This window comes from Stenella coeruleoalba (genome assembly GCF_951394435.1).
Source record: "Stenella coeruleoalba genome assembly, chromosome: 20".
Taxonomy (NCBI): domain Eukaryota; kingdom Metazoa; phylum Chordata; class Mammalia; order Artiodactyla; family Delphinidae; genus Stenella; species Stenella coeruleoalba.
This window is the reverse complement of record NC_137166.1, coordinates 14,336,680-14,352,067: the sequence shown is the minus strand read 5'-3', so window position 1 is coordinate 14,352,067 and position 15,388 is coordinate 14,336,680. Positions and strand designations below refer to the sequence as shown.

Below are 15,388 nucleotides of genomic sequence, written 5' to 3'. Positions count from 1 at the left end.
TTTATGCTTTTCAAGAAAAGAAGCTACCAGAGCCTCTGGCTCAGGGCCCAGTTGGTTGGAGAGCCAGCCAAGCTAAGGCTATGTCCTTTGTGCGGAAGTGTCAGATTGCGAGCAAGTTTCTTCATTTCTTTAAGCCTCGATTTCCTTTCATATGAGGGCAATTGTGATAGAGAAGTTGTGAGAGTCCACACATACCCTGCATTCAACCAGTATTGTTACTGGTGTCAAAAGAGGCGTTTGACTGTTTCCACAGCTATTCATTGTGGAAGATTGATTGCATCAATGGCCCCAGTTAGTGACTCCCTGTATCCATACCCTTTGCAGTGAGAATTTCTAGTCCCTGCCCACTCTGACTCCAGGCTCGCCTTATGTCTTGCTTTGGGCCATAGCATGTGGCATCTTTCAGTTTCAAGCCAGAGCCTCCAGGTGCCTTGCACTCTTCTGCAATCTCTTGCTTGCTTTTGAAACCCTGCCACTGTCGTATGAAAAAGCCTGGACTAGCCTGCTGGAGGGTTAGGACCACGTGGAGCACAGGCCAGTTGTCCCAGACGAGGCCATCAGGACCAGGCCATCAGTAACCTACAGACCCCAGTGGTGTGAGAGCCCAATTACGGTCAGCAGGACTGCCTACATGACCCACAGCTGACCTCAGTTACGTAAGTCTAGCAGAGACCAGAAGAACTGCTTAGCTGACCCATACAGATTCGAGCAATCACAAGTACTTGCTGTTTCACGTTGCTTAGTTTTGGGGAGAGTTTACTCTGCAGCAGTAGCTAACTGATACGGTACTTAAAGTTTTACGTAGGCCAGTTGAAGGAGCGGGGTGATGCTGGGTGAGACTATTTGGAAGGTTACTAACTATATTACTAAATGCTTAAGGCAACTTGATATTTTTAGAGTCTCAAGTTTAGGGATCAAAGACAGTGGTTCAGAGTAAACACTGGAATAAAACAGACCTGGTTCCAAATCCCTGCTCTCCCAGTTACTAAACGTGCACCTTTGGTTAAATTTCTGAACCTTTTGATGACTCAATTTCTTCTTCCGTAAAATGGAGATAATAATAGTTATTGGGAGGGTTGCTGTGAGGCTCCAGTGAGCAGATGCATGCCTAGGGTTTAGTGTGGTGCCTGGCACACAGTGCTCAGAAAATACCATGCACTCTTCCTGATGATGATGAACCTCCAAAGGACATCTCCACATAGAAACATGTGGTTGCTGCACGTCCAATTGGTAATGTAGGACGGGATTTTGCAATTAATGCATCTAAAGCTCTGATAAAAAAATGACAATTACATATATATATATTTTTCCCTCCTTCCTTTAATTATAAAAGTAACATATACCTTAAGAAAAATCTCTTCTAGGGAAAAATTCCTGATTCAAGGAAAATTTGTATTGTGAGTTATGACTTATAATTATGAATATTGATCTCCACTTCAGTGCATCGAAGTATATACCTTACTTTTTTAAAGAAGGAAACATGCACACCACACTCAGTTGTGAGACAGGGGCATAAATCTGTCTTTGTTGCAAATTGTAACAATTTACCCCATATTTCATTGGACAAGGAAGCAGAGCAATCATCCACAATATCTAACGTAGGAAAATAAATCCTCTGACTGTATAGCTCTCACGCAGAGGTTTAACTCAACAGGATATCTCAAAAGGAAATCAGATTTTGGTTTAATGTGCAGGGCAAAACTTCCTTCAGTGATCAATTCCTTACCAGCTTTCAGATGGCACTCATTGATGTTTATTCCTAATGGAGAAAGAAAATTGTGGGGAGACAAGGAGTCAGGGTGGAAATTCTTCCGAGTCTAGAGAGGAATGCTGTGTTTACTCCTTGTTCCTGAGCAGAATCAGGCTGGGTGAGCATTCACTGGTTTTGCTGACTCTCAGTTGATTTAATTTAAAAAATAGTCGTAAGAAACCTAATCCTTTCCCTAAACAGCACCTCTTGGCCTCTTTCATTTTGTCTTGTCTTCATCATGTCTTTGGAGTACCTGATGTTACCTACATACCTGTGAATACCCACAACTCTCTGTGCATACAGTCTAGGGGTTCCCAGTCCCTGGAGTGTATCAAGGAGCTCCATGTTCCTGTTTTAGACGGAGTGGCAAGTTCCCCAAATCCCACAACCCACTAGTGGATCTAGCCCCTTCTCACGCAGATCAGATGGAAGCTTTCCATCCCTGTATAGGCCACTTGTGTGTGTTGCTGCAGGGATCACAGTGAACCGCACTTGACATTATCACAAAAACTCATCTGTGCGTTGTCTGAAAGCGATACTGACTCCCCAGTGGGCTACAGAGGAAAGCTGTGATCGCACTACAGTTTGTGTGATCTGCTGCGTGGTCCTGCTCTGGTGATCCTGAGGTTCTTAGGTCACACTTTCCTGCAGCCTCTCAGAGGGCAGCAGTGTGGTCGAGGTGGGAAAGAGGTGAGCTTTGGTGGGGCGGGGGGTGGGGGCAAGAGCTGATGAGCACCCAGAGTCCAGCAGTGGGCTGCACTCGGTGTTTATGGTGAGTTCCCTCCGGATTGGTTGGCATTTGCGCCTTATCGGTGGTTAAGTATTATGACTATCACCCCTGGTTACACGTGACAGAAACCTAAACTTCTTATTGTACCTCTCAAAGCCAGGGGAGGAAGCATTATCTATCTGTCTGTCTCTCTCTGTCTTCCTCCCCTCCCCCGCCGCCCCCCTCATACATGGCGCTCTCTGCTTATTTTGGAGCACAGCCGAAGATGGCTGCTCATAGCTCCTGTTAATTTCAGTCCATTTCAAGCCTCTCCTAGAAACCAACCAGGGTCTCTGGATTGTAATTCTGAATTCCCGTGGGGGGAAGTATCTAACTGGCCAGGTTTGGGTCAGGTGTGGAGCTCTGGACTGTGGCTAGGGGGTCACAGTCACATTATACAATCATACCATTTAGCCTGCCCCTGTGAGTGATGGGAGAGGGGCAGTTACTGGAGAAGGACACGGTGACAGGCAGCTTCTGAAATGGCTCTCAAGGATCACTACTTCCTGGCGTCCACAGGAATTATCCTCTGTGTAACCCCCTCCCCTTAAGTGTGAGCTGGATCTAGCGACTCTTGCTTCTAATGAACAGACTGTGGCAAAATTAGGTTACAAAAGACTGGGACTTCCATCTCGCTCAGACTCTTTCTCTCTGGTTCTTGTTTATTTGCTCTGATACAGCAAGCTGCCACGTTGTGCCCTATGGAGAGGTCCATGGGGCAAGGAACTCGGGGTGGCATCTGGCCAAGGGCCAGCAAGGAGCTAAATCCTGCCAGCAAGCATGGGCGTGAGCTTGGAAGCAGATCCTTTCCTACTCGAGCCTTGAGATACTGCAGTCCCAGCTGATACCTTGATTATAGGCTTGGGAGGGACCCAGAGCCAGAGGTACCCAGCTGTGCTCCGATTCCCTACCCGCAAAACCCATAAGATAACAGATGTTGTTTTAAGCCACTAAGTTTTCCTCCACCATTCCGGAAGTTCCACCCCTAAGCTAGTAAATTTTGGGCTGGTTTGTTACGCAGCAATAGATAACTAGGCAGGCACGCGGTGATTGAAGAGGCTCTGAGGTCAGATGACCTGTGTCTTGTCCTAACTTCACCAGGTGCTAGCTGTGTGGTTTTGTTCAAGCTCTTGAACCTGTTCAAGTCACATTCTCTTCTGTAAAATAGAGATAATAGTAATAATCTGGTTGTTGCGAGGACTAAATGAGTAACCCAGTGCCAGCATTAAGTTTAACTATATTAATATTCATTCGTGCATTGACTAATATTAGCAATATCAATAAAGTGTAGCTACTGTTACTAAGCTTTCACAGCTCTGCTAACTCTATACTCTTGGGTTATTGTTGCTTCAGTTTCTTCAAAGAAGTGGAGAACTCTATGCCCTTTACAGGGATGATACAGAGAGGAACAAAAAACATCCAAAAATCTCTTTAAAGCAAATGGCTATTTAACTGCTAAATATGGAGGGCTGTTTTCATTTTACTCTTTTTGGTTTTATAGTAAAGAAAAATTTCATATCGTGGAGAAGTCAAATAACAGAATTTGTGCTCTCCGATTCAAAATATCAAAAAATATTTGAGTTGATAGAATTTGTTTTTGCAGCTTCCTTCCCACAAAGGCATCCAACAGCCTTCTGCAGCCAATTATTTTGTGCTTTGAAATGCCAGGGCACTATGCAGGTGGCCATCCATCACCGAGACAGAGCCTAAGATGAAGAGCAGGGTGATGATCATTGGCACTTAAAAGGTTTCTGCCTTCTGAGGCCAAAGCCCATTGTGTCAGAGTTTTCTTGGGATGTGCTCACTAATTCGAAGCTCCAATGCTCAGTTACCATGTTTTCATTGCTCCTTGGGGATGCTGGTTTTCTGCCATTGGCAGCTGTGGACCTTGGGTGATGATGGGAGATGTCAGATTTGCAGATCTCCCACCCATCTCACCTCCGTCTTTTCCCCCACTCCATCCCAAGACCACTGCCCAAGCCCGGATTTCCCACCCGTCTCCTTCTGTCACGCTGTGTCTTTATTACAGTGCCTGGGGCTCAGCCCGCCTGCTCTCATCTCCACTCCTTCACACTGCTGGGCCGCTTCCTTCCTGAGCCTGGTTGCTGAGTGGGGAGCAGCCTCCTGGTTCTCCCACTTGTTCTGTTCTAAAGTCAAGTACAATAGAAGCCCTTTCTGTGTTAAGGGTGACACTACTCCTTGCTGAGAAAACACAGGGCAGCAGAAAGAGTAAATGAGGGTTGTGGTAGCTAGATATCCTTCGAAAAAAAAATACCAGGCTCCCTGAGAAGAGCCTGCCGCTGCCACCAGGCTGGGGTCTGTGTAAGTTCACCACATTTCATCTCCTCCCCCACCCAACCCTGTCCCTAAGGATGGTAGAGTGAAATGGCCAGTCTCCAAACAATTAAAAAAAACCACTTTTTTGCTTCCAGAATCACTGTCCCCATCACTCAGTGAAATAAGCCAGTTAAAAATAATTGCCAGCAACAACCAAACAAGGAAAAGACCTTGTCCTCATGCTATAGACTGAAGAGCGCCCGACAAAGAAGAGCAGATTCTGGTGTGACTTACATCCCCCTCTCCCCTTTCCAGAGAGTGACACAAAGAAAGGAAGGAAGGTGCAAAACCTTGAGAATTCCCACCAACGCCCCTCATTTGAATAGAAGCTGACAAAATTGGGAGTAGGGAACTTAGAGAAAAGGCAAGGAAATCTCTTCCAAGGGTAGAGGTTTCCACCTATGATCTCAGGTTTTCCTGAGCCAGGAAAAGTCCCCAGGTGTTATCATCTGCCAGGATTCCATGATGAGTCAGGGAACTGAGATGAAGCCCGGGAACACCCGCTCCTCCCCCCACCCCCATGGAAAGGGGGTACCCCAGCCTGGACGTTGACAAAATCTTAGAAGAGAAGGTAAGCCCAGACCTATACCAAAGGCTGCAGGAAGTTTGCCAAGCTCGTTCCCAAGTTCCTGCCCTCAGGCTATAGGAAAGTGGACAGAATACAGTTCCCTGGCCTCAGAATGTAGCTGGAAGGGGGGAAAAAAGGTCCTAGATAAGGTTAAGAAGTTGTCATCCTCTTTCTACAAAGCAGAATGAAGAACTGGGTAGCGCTGTACATTTGAAGCATGAGCAACATGAAGCAACATGGTAACTAAGGAAGCATTCTGCAGGTGAGTGAAATGAAAGGAAGAGTTACTTGAGGACACAGGGAGGGGGAAGGGTAAACTGGGACGAAGTGAGAGAGTAACATTGACATATATATACTACCAAATGTAAAATAGATAGCTAGTGGGAAGCAGCTGCATAGCACAGGGAGATCAGCTCTCTGCTTTGTGACCACCTAGAGTGGTGGGATAGGGAGGGTGGGAGGGAGTCACAAGAGGGAGGGGATATGGGGATATACGTATGAATATAGCTGATTCACTTTGTTATACAGCAGAAACTAACACAACGTTGTAAAGAAATTATACTCCAATAAAGATGTTAAAAAAAAAAGTTAAATGAGCACAGCAGGCGTAAAATAGATGCCAAAAAAAAAAAACAAGGAAGCTAAAGTTCCCTGCAATTGCTTTGAGCTACAGAGGAAATTAACATGAATTCAATAAGAAAAGAGTTTGAAAAAAAAAAAAAAACCCACCTACTTCAGTGATGAAATTCAACAAATCACAAGATGAATGGAGAGGTCAGGAAAGAAGAACTAATGCAACACTCATTACCAGGTGATCATGGAACAAATTCTACAAACTTATGAGGGAAAGAAAGTCTAAATATCCTTTGAGAATAAAGGAGACATTTTTAAGCTTACTCAAACTTTGTACCTAGGAGCCCTCTTGAAAAAAAATTCTTGAAACCATGGTAAAAAGACACAAATGGAGAAAGCATTGTGAAAGGAAATGAGTTAACTTGTATATGATGAGACCAAGGTTTGGGCCTGTACAGCTGGGAGAGTGAGTTCCCATCTATTGACATGTGGAAGGCTGTGGGCAGTAGAGGTGTTTGGGACTGGAATTGGATCTCGGTTTGATCAGAGATGCCTAGGATGCATTTAAGTGGAGAAGTTGAGCAGGCAGTTGTATATAAGAGAATAGAGGTTGGAAGAGAGGTCTGGATTGAAGATATATATATATATATCTAGGAATCATAGATCTAGAGATGACATTTATGGCTTGAGATTGGATAAGATCTCTCAGGGGATTAGTGTAGAGAAGAGGGCCAAGAAATGAGCCTTTGTTAACCCCAATGTTAAGTGTCAGGGAGAAAGGAGAAATGAGCAAAGAAGACTGAGAAGGAAAGTCAGTGAGGAAGGAGGTAAACCAGAAGAAGGTGGTGTCTGAAAAGCCAAGTGAAGGATGGATATTAAGGAAAAGTAGGTGACTAACTGTGTCAAATGCTGCTGAGAGATCAAAGTAAGATGAGACTTGAAAATTGTCCACTGCCTTTAGCAATGCAGGAGTCATGAGTGATCTTGACAAGAGCTGTTTCAATGGCGTTGTATAGTAGTAAGCTAGATTGAAGAGTTTAAGAGAATTTTCAAGAAACGCTGTTGCATATGGGTTGAAGAAAAGGGGAGGTAGCTGGCTGGGATGGTGGGGTCAAGACAATGCTTTGTAAAGATGGGACTGGATGTGGTGAATAAAGGAGAAGAGGGATAATTTCTAATTCTGTTAGGCAGTTGGCCAGCTGGCTGTAGCCTCAGCAGTGAGCTCTGGGTTGAACAAGTAACGTTGAGAATCATCAAGTTATTTAAGGATTGCCTGGAAATTTGACGAGACATCCTAGGGAAGCATGTAGACTGAGGAGGGTAGAATAGAAGGCCTAGTGGAGAACTCTGAGGACACCAACATTTAATGCATAGACAGCGGTACTGGAGCCTACAGAGAAGCTTAAGGAAGAATGAGCATAGGAGGAAAACCAGGAGGTTGTTGTCAAAGTCACAGAAAGAGAATGTTTGAAGAAGGAAAACCACAGTGTTGAATAGTGTCAGGAGTTCAGTAAAGATAAGGGCAAAGAATTCCAGGTTGGATGTAACAACAAACAAGGTTATTTCAGGTCTTCAAGGAGAGAGTTTCAGGGATATGAGAGAGGAGAAACGTTTTTCATGAGTTGAAGAATTCCTGGGAGATGATGAAGTGAAAACCATGATCACACAGCTCTTTCAAGAAATTTGGCCATGAAGGAAGTAGGGGAGAGATAGGACAACGATTGGAGCAAGTCACGAGTTTGAGAGACTTATTTTCAAGATGGTAGAGACACGCATATGTAAATGTTGATGGAACCAGGAGAGAGGCTCCTCTGTGCCTTTGGGATGAAGTTCAGAGAGAGAGACCGAGAGATACAGGAGAGAGAAATGATTGATGGAATCACATTCCCTGAGAAGGTGGAAAGACCCGGGACACAGAGGAGAGAAGGAGGGATTAGTCTTAGACACCTATTGCATTATGGCAGGAAGAATAGAGAGTGCAGGGGGGAAGGGAGGGAAGAAGGGATAGTTAGGCAGTTTGGGATTGACATGTACACACTGCTATATTTAAAATGGATAACCAAAAAGGACCTACTGTATAGCACAGGGAACTCTGCTCAATATTATATAACAACCTAAATGGGAAAAGAATTTAAAAAAGAAATAAAATGTTAAAAGAAAGAATAGAGAGAGGGGCTTCCCTGGTGGCGCAGTGATTGAGAATCCGCCTGCCAATGCAGGGGACACGGGTTCGAGCCCTGGTCCGGGAAGATCCCACATGCCGCGGAGCAACTAAGCCCGTGTGCCACAACTACCGCCCCTGCGCTCTAGAGCCTGTGAGCCACAACTACTGAGCCCACGTGCCACAACTACTGAAGCCCGCATGCCCTAGAGCCTGTGGTCCGCAACAAGAGAAGCCACCACAATAAGCCTGCACACCGCAACAAAGAGTAGCGCCCATTCGCCACTAATAGAGAAAGCCTGCACGCAGCAACGAAGACCTAATGCAGCCAAAAATAAATAATAAATTTTTAAAAAAAAGGAGTAGAGAGTGGGTACAGATAAGTTTGGGATGAGTGGCAGAATTCTGAAGGAGTTCTCTTCTGATGGTTTCTATTTCCTTAGTGAAGGAGATGAGGTCATCTCCTGACAGTGAATGAGAGGACGATAGGGTAGGAAATATGAGAAGAGTGGGAGAAGTTTGAGGTAGTCTCTGGAAGAGAAAAAGACTAGTCATTTGGAAACACAGAAAGGGAGTTGGGGGAATAGAAAGGAGTTATTCGTTCCACTTTCTTCTTTGTCCACTGCACCCAAGAAATGGACCTCTTTTCATTTCGAAATGTTAAGGGGATTCAAAAATGAGTGATCATGGATTAAGTGCTCCAACCAAAAAACACAGACTGGCTGAATGGATACAAAAACAAAACAAGTGGGGCTTCCCTGGTGGCGCAGTGGTTGAGAGTCCGCCTGCTGATGCAGGGGACGCGGGTTCGTGCCCCGGTCCGGGAAGATCCCACATGCCGCGGAGCGGGTGGGCCCGTGAGCCATGGCCGCTGAGCCTGCGCGTCCGGAGCCTGTGCTCCACAACAGGAGAGGCCGCAACAGTGAGAGGCCCGGTACCGAAAAACAAACAAACAAACAAAACCCAAAACAAGTGATCAAGGAGGATGTGGATCAGTTGGGCTTGGATTCCTCTAGGTCTCTTGAGAGCCATTGTCAACAAGGTCCTCTCCTCCCTTCTGATCCCAGCTTTGCGGCCAGTTTTCTCATAAGCCTTCCTCAACTCCTTGGTTTGGAGGTATGAAGGGATTGTCGACCTAACTCCAACAGGGACTATGGATACACTGGAATCAGGATTCTGGGATTTGGGTTGAGGCAGAGAGGATGTTCAGTGAAGGAACCAGAGACATAGGAGTGTCTATTTTACCATCTTCTACAGCAAGGTCCCCAAGCTATGGCCTATGGGCCAAATCTGGCCTACTGCCTGCTTTTGTAACAAAATTGTATTTCAATACAGCCATGTCTATGTTTGCTTTCCAGCTACAACATCAGAGTTAAATGGTTGTGACAGTGGCCTTATGGCCCACAAAGCTGAAAATATTTACTATCTGGCTTTTTTACAGAAAATGTTTGTCAACCTCTGTTCTAGAGGAAAGATGGGGATGTTTTGGAGGAGGGAAAACCTTGAGAAAACCCCAACTTCTGAGTCTGTTTCCTTTTCTGCGAAATAAGGACACCATTCATTAAATCATTCTTTCATTTAACAAACATTTATTGATTGCTCACTGTGTGCCAGAAGCTGGGAGTGCAGAGATCAATAAGACCCAGGCTTGTTCTTTCAAAGCCCAACAGCAGAGATAGATGGGTAAACAAATAGTTGGAATACTGAGAGATAAATGCTCTGTGCATGCCATGGGGATGAAAGCGGGGCGCGGGTGTCTCACCTGGCCCAGATGGATCTGGGAAGGCTTCACAGGTAAACAGAAGAGGAGGAGCTCATCAGCATGTAGGGCTGCTGTGGATGAAGATGAAATCAGCCAGGGACTGTTGCAGGCTGAGTGAAGATCAAGGGGAATGAGGGAGGGGAAATTCTTGGAAGCACCAAGATAGAAGGGGTAGGTGAAGGTAGATGGAGAAAAAACAGAGAGGGAGAAGGAGAATCAGGAAAGTGTCAGGAGTATCAGTGGGACACACAGGGCCCCATTCTACCACTCTGCCCTTGACATACCTCCCTAGCTGATCGTTGCCTGTCCAGTGGAGCCCAGATATTGTTTCATAATTGGCTCAACACAGCACTCTAGGCAGCCACCATCAATCAGGGTTTGCCCCTGTGATGAAACCCGTTGGTGATCTTAAGGTATACACACTCTTAAGGTATATACAATCTTAAGGTGTACACAACCAATCTGTTAATTACAAAGCACCCGCAAATTGTAATGTGGTCTTACTATCAACGGTTAATTAAATAAAATGAAAGAAAAACTCAATAATATGGTAGTATGTGTAATTCAAACGAGATATCAGAATTTGAAATCTCTTTTGGTAACATAAACATGACACAAAACATAACCTATTTTTAATAGATTCATTATACTCTTTTCAAATTGATTCTGAGAAGCAGACTCATTCCTGAAAATCATTCATACGTGTGATTTAGCTGAACAACTCGATTTCTACAGTGTGTGGGAGTTTGAATGGATTTAACAATGAGGCAGATTGTCCTCTTTTTTATGTTTAAAATTTTTAGGGAATATTTCAGACATTCAAAGAAGTAATGAGAATAATATAACACCCATGTATCTACTACCTAGATTTTTAAAGTGCTAATATTTTGCCACTGCTTCAGTGCTTAATAAAAAGAATAAAAACATTACAGATACAGTCGAGGTCCCTTTTGTGCTTCTTTCCCATCCCTCCTGTCTTCCCAGAGCTTAGCACTCTCTGGAAGTTATAGTGTGCATCTTCCTCATCTGTGTTTTTATATTTTTACTATGTTTGTATCAGTAAACATTAAACAGAATTGTTACGTGTGTTTTCAAACATTACACCAATGGTAAAGCAATGTAAAACTGCTGCCACTTGCCTTTATCATTCTACACTGTTTTTGAGATGCAGCCATGTTGATTCGTGTGCTCATTCATTTTACAGCTGGCCCTCTTTCTGTTCTTTAAAACCTGCCGAAATTGTTGAAGAGAGAAAGCAGATACATCTGGCAGCTTCTCAGTGACAGATGTGAAATAATTTGGTCTCAATTGTCTTCTCAGTTTTCCCTTTCTCTTCCTTAGTCTCCCTCCCTCTTTTCCTCTCCTGCTCTATTAAGGATTTTGAATAAAAAAAGAAACAGCAAAAGAAGGAACACTCTGCAAGGAGGGCCTGAATTTAGCACCCTATCTTCCAGAAAAGAATAGACATTTTTCAGGAGCAGGTAACATTTGTCAGATATGGGCTAAGTGCAAAAACCCTGTACTAAGCACTTTACATTTATTTGTTAATCCTCAGTGAGACCCTTGGAGATTTTTCTTGCCCGAGGTCACAGAGCTCTAGATGAAGATTTTAATCTAGGCACTCAGATGCTAGAGCTGATATGCTTAACCGTTCAAAAAGAGAAGCCGTATTGAGCCCAAGGAGGGACAGCGTTAGGTGAGCTGTTAACAGAAAGAATCCCCAGGGCTAGTGCTTTTAACAACTTTTGGTATGGATTTCACTTCTGAATGAAGTATCATAATGGATGTTAATAATAAATAATAACAAAGTACTTAAAAATTCACAGGGTTGAGTGTTACCTCAGTTCAGTTTTCTCACTTGAACTTCAGCCACCCATTGATTTCAAACTCCCTCCAGGATATTTCTGCTTGGCTATTCCTCTACCATCCCTAACTCTCTAAGAACCAAACTTAGTTATTTCTTTTCTTCTTGACCATGTTCTATTGCTGCAGATTCTGGCACCTCAGTCTGGCTTCAATGGTCCTCTATACTCTGGTTCTTCACTACCTGCTGTGTACTGAATTGTGTCCTCACAAAATTCATATGTTGAAGCCCTCCCCCTCAATGTGATGGTATTTGGAGATGGGGGCCTTTGGGAGGTAATTAGGTTTAGATGAGTTCATGAGAGGGGGGGTCCCCATGATGGGATTAGTGCCCTTATAAGAAAAGACCAGAGAGCTTGCTCACTCTCTCTCTGCCTTGTGAGGACACAGTGAGAAGGCAGCCTTCTGCAAGCCAGGAAGAGAGCCCTCACCAGGAACCATATCTGCTCACACCTTGATCTTAGACTTCCCAGCCTCCAGTACTGTGAGAAACAAATTTCCATTGGTTAAGATTCCCAGTCAATGGTATTTTGTTTTAGCAGCCTGAACTAAGATACCACCTATATAGCGTTTTAATCTTATTAACTTTCCGTCCCTTTTCTGCAATTATCCTTCCTCTTCCCTGTTTTTTCACTTATGTTATTTTCCCTCTCCCCAAATAATAACAGCCTTTTAAGGGAAAAATTAAAGTCTCTTTCCCCTATCTTTTCATTACTAGTTCCCGCTTTCTTTAGACTTCTACAACACTTAACCTGTACTGTACGATACAGTACTTAGTTGTATAATGTTATTTATTTTTTAACATCGTGTCTGCAATGAATTGCTTAATGCTTCAAGGGTGGGCCGTGTCTTGTATTCTATTCCACATGTCAGTGTTTCCCAACTAATTTTTTTTTTAACCTCCTGAGACCATCTCACGGTAATATACATCCTCTCTTAAACCCTTACATTTAAAAAAAGTCATTTTGGTCATTTCTACAAAAATAAAATAAAGAATTAATTTTAAGTAAAAACATATTTTAGGTCAGCATATTATCAATGACTGTATTATAAATCTTGTTTTAAAGTTCATTTAAATATAATCTTGAATGCTATTCATAACATATAAAAACACATTTTGACTTTTCTTCCTTTAGTAAGTGACTCACTCTGTTAACATTAAATTAACTATATGAGAAAAAAACATAAATTGTTAAAAAATAAATTTTATGGAAGACATTTCATATTGAGTTTTAGTCCTGGATATTTTAAAATGCAGAATGAAGTTTAGCTATGTTTACAGCACCAAAGATAGACAGAAACTGCTTTAATGATCAGATATTTAAAATTCTTGCATTTATGCTTAAAAATTAGTTGATTTGCTTTAATAATTTTTGTTTAGTTTCCAAACAGTAAGAAAAAAAAATAGACTATAGGCTGCTGTTTTCAAGCACTTTTCCTCAAATACCACCATGTACAAGTTCTAACCAATGGCTGAATAGACAAATTGGTTATAATTTTTACTATATTTTCTCTTTCTAACATTGTATTTTGACAGTTTAAGGTGCTGCATGAGAATTTTGATCAGAATACAATTTAAAGATCTAGTGGAAGATTGTCATGAGGGAAATTGGAAGACTTATTATCAGGTTTATAACCTTTATTGACTTCTGAAATTTCAGTGTCAATGTTCCCTTAGTTTGCTGCCTTTGAACAAGTCCATTCCATGTGGAAGGAAGAGAGGAAGCAGAACACTATGTGACAAAGAATAGGAACAGTTTAATATTGTGTAATGGTCAAAACCAAGCCTGAATGCTGTTCACTAAGTCAGGTAAGTGGGTCAAATGACTGAGCCATAAAGACATTCACCTGGTCTTCACCAGATCGAAGCTGTTCACCTAAAGCTCACTTAGAGGCTCTCTTTACTGCATTAATGGGAAGTACTAGATACTCATTGTATGTATTTATTTGTTTTTTAGTGGAAAGAGATGACATTTTTTGCCTTTCATGCTGTGAATCTCTGTTTATTTCCCCCAATATTTTATTATGAAAAGTTTCAAAAGAGAAAAGCTGAAAGAATTACATAGTGAACAGCCGCGTGTCCACCACCTAGATTCTACAGTCGTGAACATTTTGCTATACTCACTTTATCATCGATCCGTCCTTTTCTCCATCCATCAACCCATCTTACGTGTAGCGCATTTCAAAGTAAGGGGCAGATGTAGTATACTTCTCCCCTAAACATTTCAGCATGCAAATGGTTAACCTAGAGCTCAGTATTTATTTGTGGCTCTTTTTTTTTTAAAGCAGAATTTATATTTAGTGAAATGCTAATCTGAATCGTACCATTTGATGAGTTTTGACAGATACATATACCTCTTAACCTAAATCCCCTATCAAGATATAGAACATTTCCATCACCCCAGAAAACTCCCTCTGGGGTTTTGGAACCACGATTTGTACATTGTCACCTCATAGAATCTGAGGATGTAATTAGAGACTCAGCAAGTTGATTGGTGATAAATGATCACAGAAGCAGTTTAGTTTTTGTTTGCTTTGACAGAATTATAATCAGAGTAGAGGCCAGGGAGCCAGTTGTTTCAATTCTTGGATGCTACTTATGTTGTAGTCATGCCAGTTGAATATAAGGAACGCTCAGGAACTGGAAAGAATAACTAATTGTAGCTAGCTTCCACTCAGGTACTGTGTATGATCATCAAAATATATTTTAAAAAGTTGAAACTAAATGCATTCACATAACTGCATTTTAACACAAATTTGCAAATACATTAGTGCAAGGCCTGGTTATTTTCTTTGAACTTTGCAAAGGTTTAAATACTAATTTCATTCATTCATTATATTTCATCTTTTCTAAAAACTTTGCGACAATCTACCTTCCTGCTTTTAGGACAAAATGAATAAAACTCATCTTTTTTTTAAAAAAAATAAATTACTGGCCTACTATAAGCATTTCTGGCCATGAATGTGGACTATAAAGTTGTTTTTAAATTACTGGAGGCAATTTCTAGGAATTCTCTGTAGAACAGATTGGCCTTGAAGTCAGGCAGACCTAGGTCCGAACCTTGACTCCACTACTGACTGACTGCATGACGTTCAGCAAATTGCTTAATCACTTTGGTCCTTGATTTCCCTGTTCATAAAATGGGGACAGGTGCTTCCTTGGTGGCGCAGTGTTTCGGGGTCTGCCTGCCGATGCAGGGGGTGCAGGTTCGTGCCCTGGTCTGGGAGGATCCCGCGTGCCGCGGAGCTACTGGGCCCGTGGGCCGTGGCCTCTGGGCCTATGCGTCCGGAGCCTGTGCTCCGCGGTGGGAGGGGCCACGACGGTGAGAGGCCCGCGTACCGCAAAAAAAAAAAAAAAAAAAAAAAATGGGGACAATACATATATTGACCAAATAAAGCTGTTGAGACGAGGAAATGAAAAACGGCAGTTTTCAGTGCTTAGCACATATTATGTACTCAAAAAATGTTAATGTTGTGATTATTTTAGTAAAGACAGGCTCACTATAAGCTTTGTTATTTGGAATATTCCTGATTATATTTATAAACTTTGGGGAACATAGTGATTGTGTTTAAACGATTACATATCCTTTATCTAGTCTTTGGTC

The 15,388-nt window shown here is 42.6% G+C and overlaps 1 long non-coding RNA gene across 2 annotated transcripts in view; it reads left to right on the top strand.

The window, feature by feature from the left end:
• The window catches only part of LOC307178823, a 96,987-nt gene extending 87,276 nt beyond the window's left edge, over positions 1–9,711 (top strand). For both annotated transcript variants that reach the window (XR_013825284.1, XR_013825285.1), the window contains 2 exons: positions 5,608–5,686; positions 9,600–9,711. This is a non-coding gene — a long non-coding RNA (uncharacterized lncRNA). The remainder of the gene's footprint in view (positions 1–5,607; positions 5,687–9,599) is intronic.
• The last annotated feature ends 5,677 nt before the right edge of the window (positions 9,712–15,388 follow it).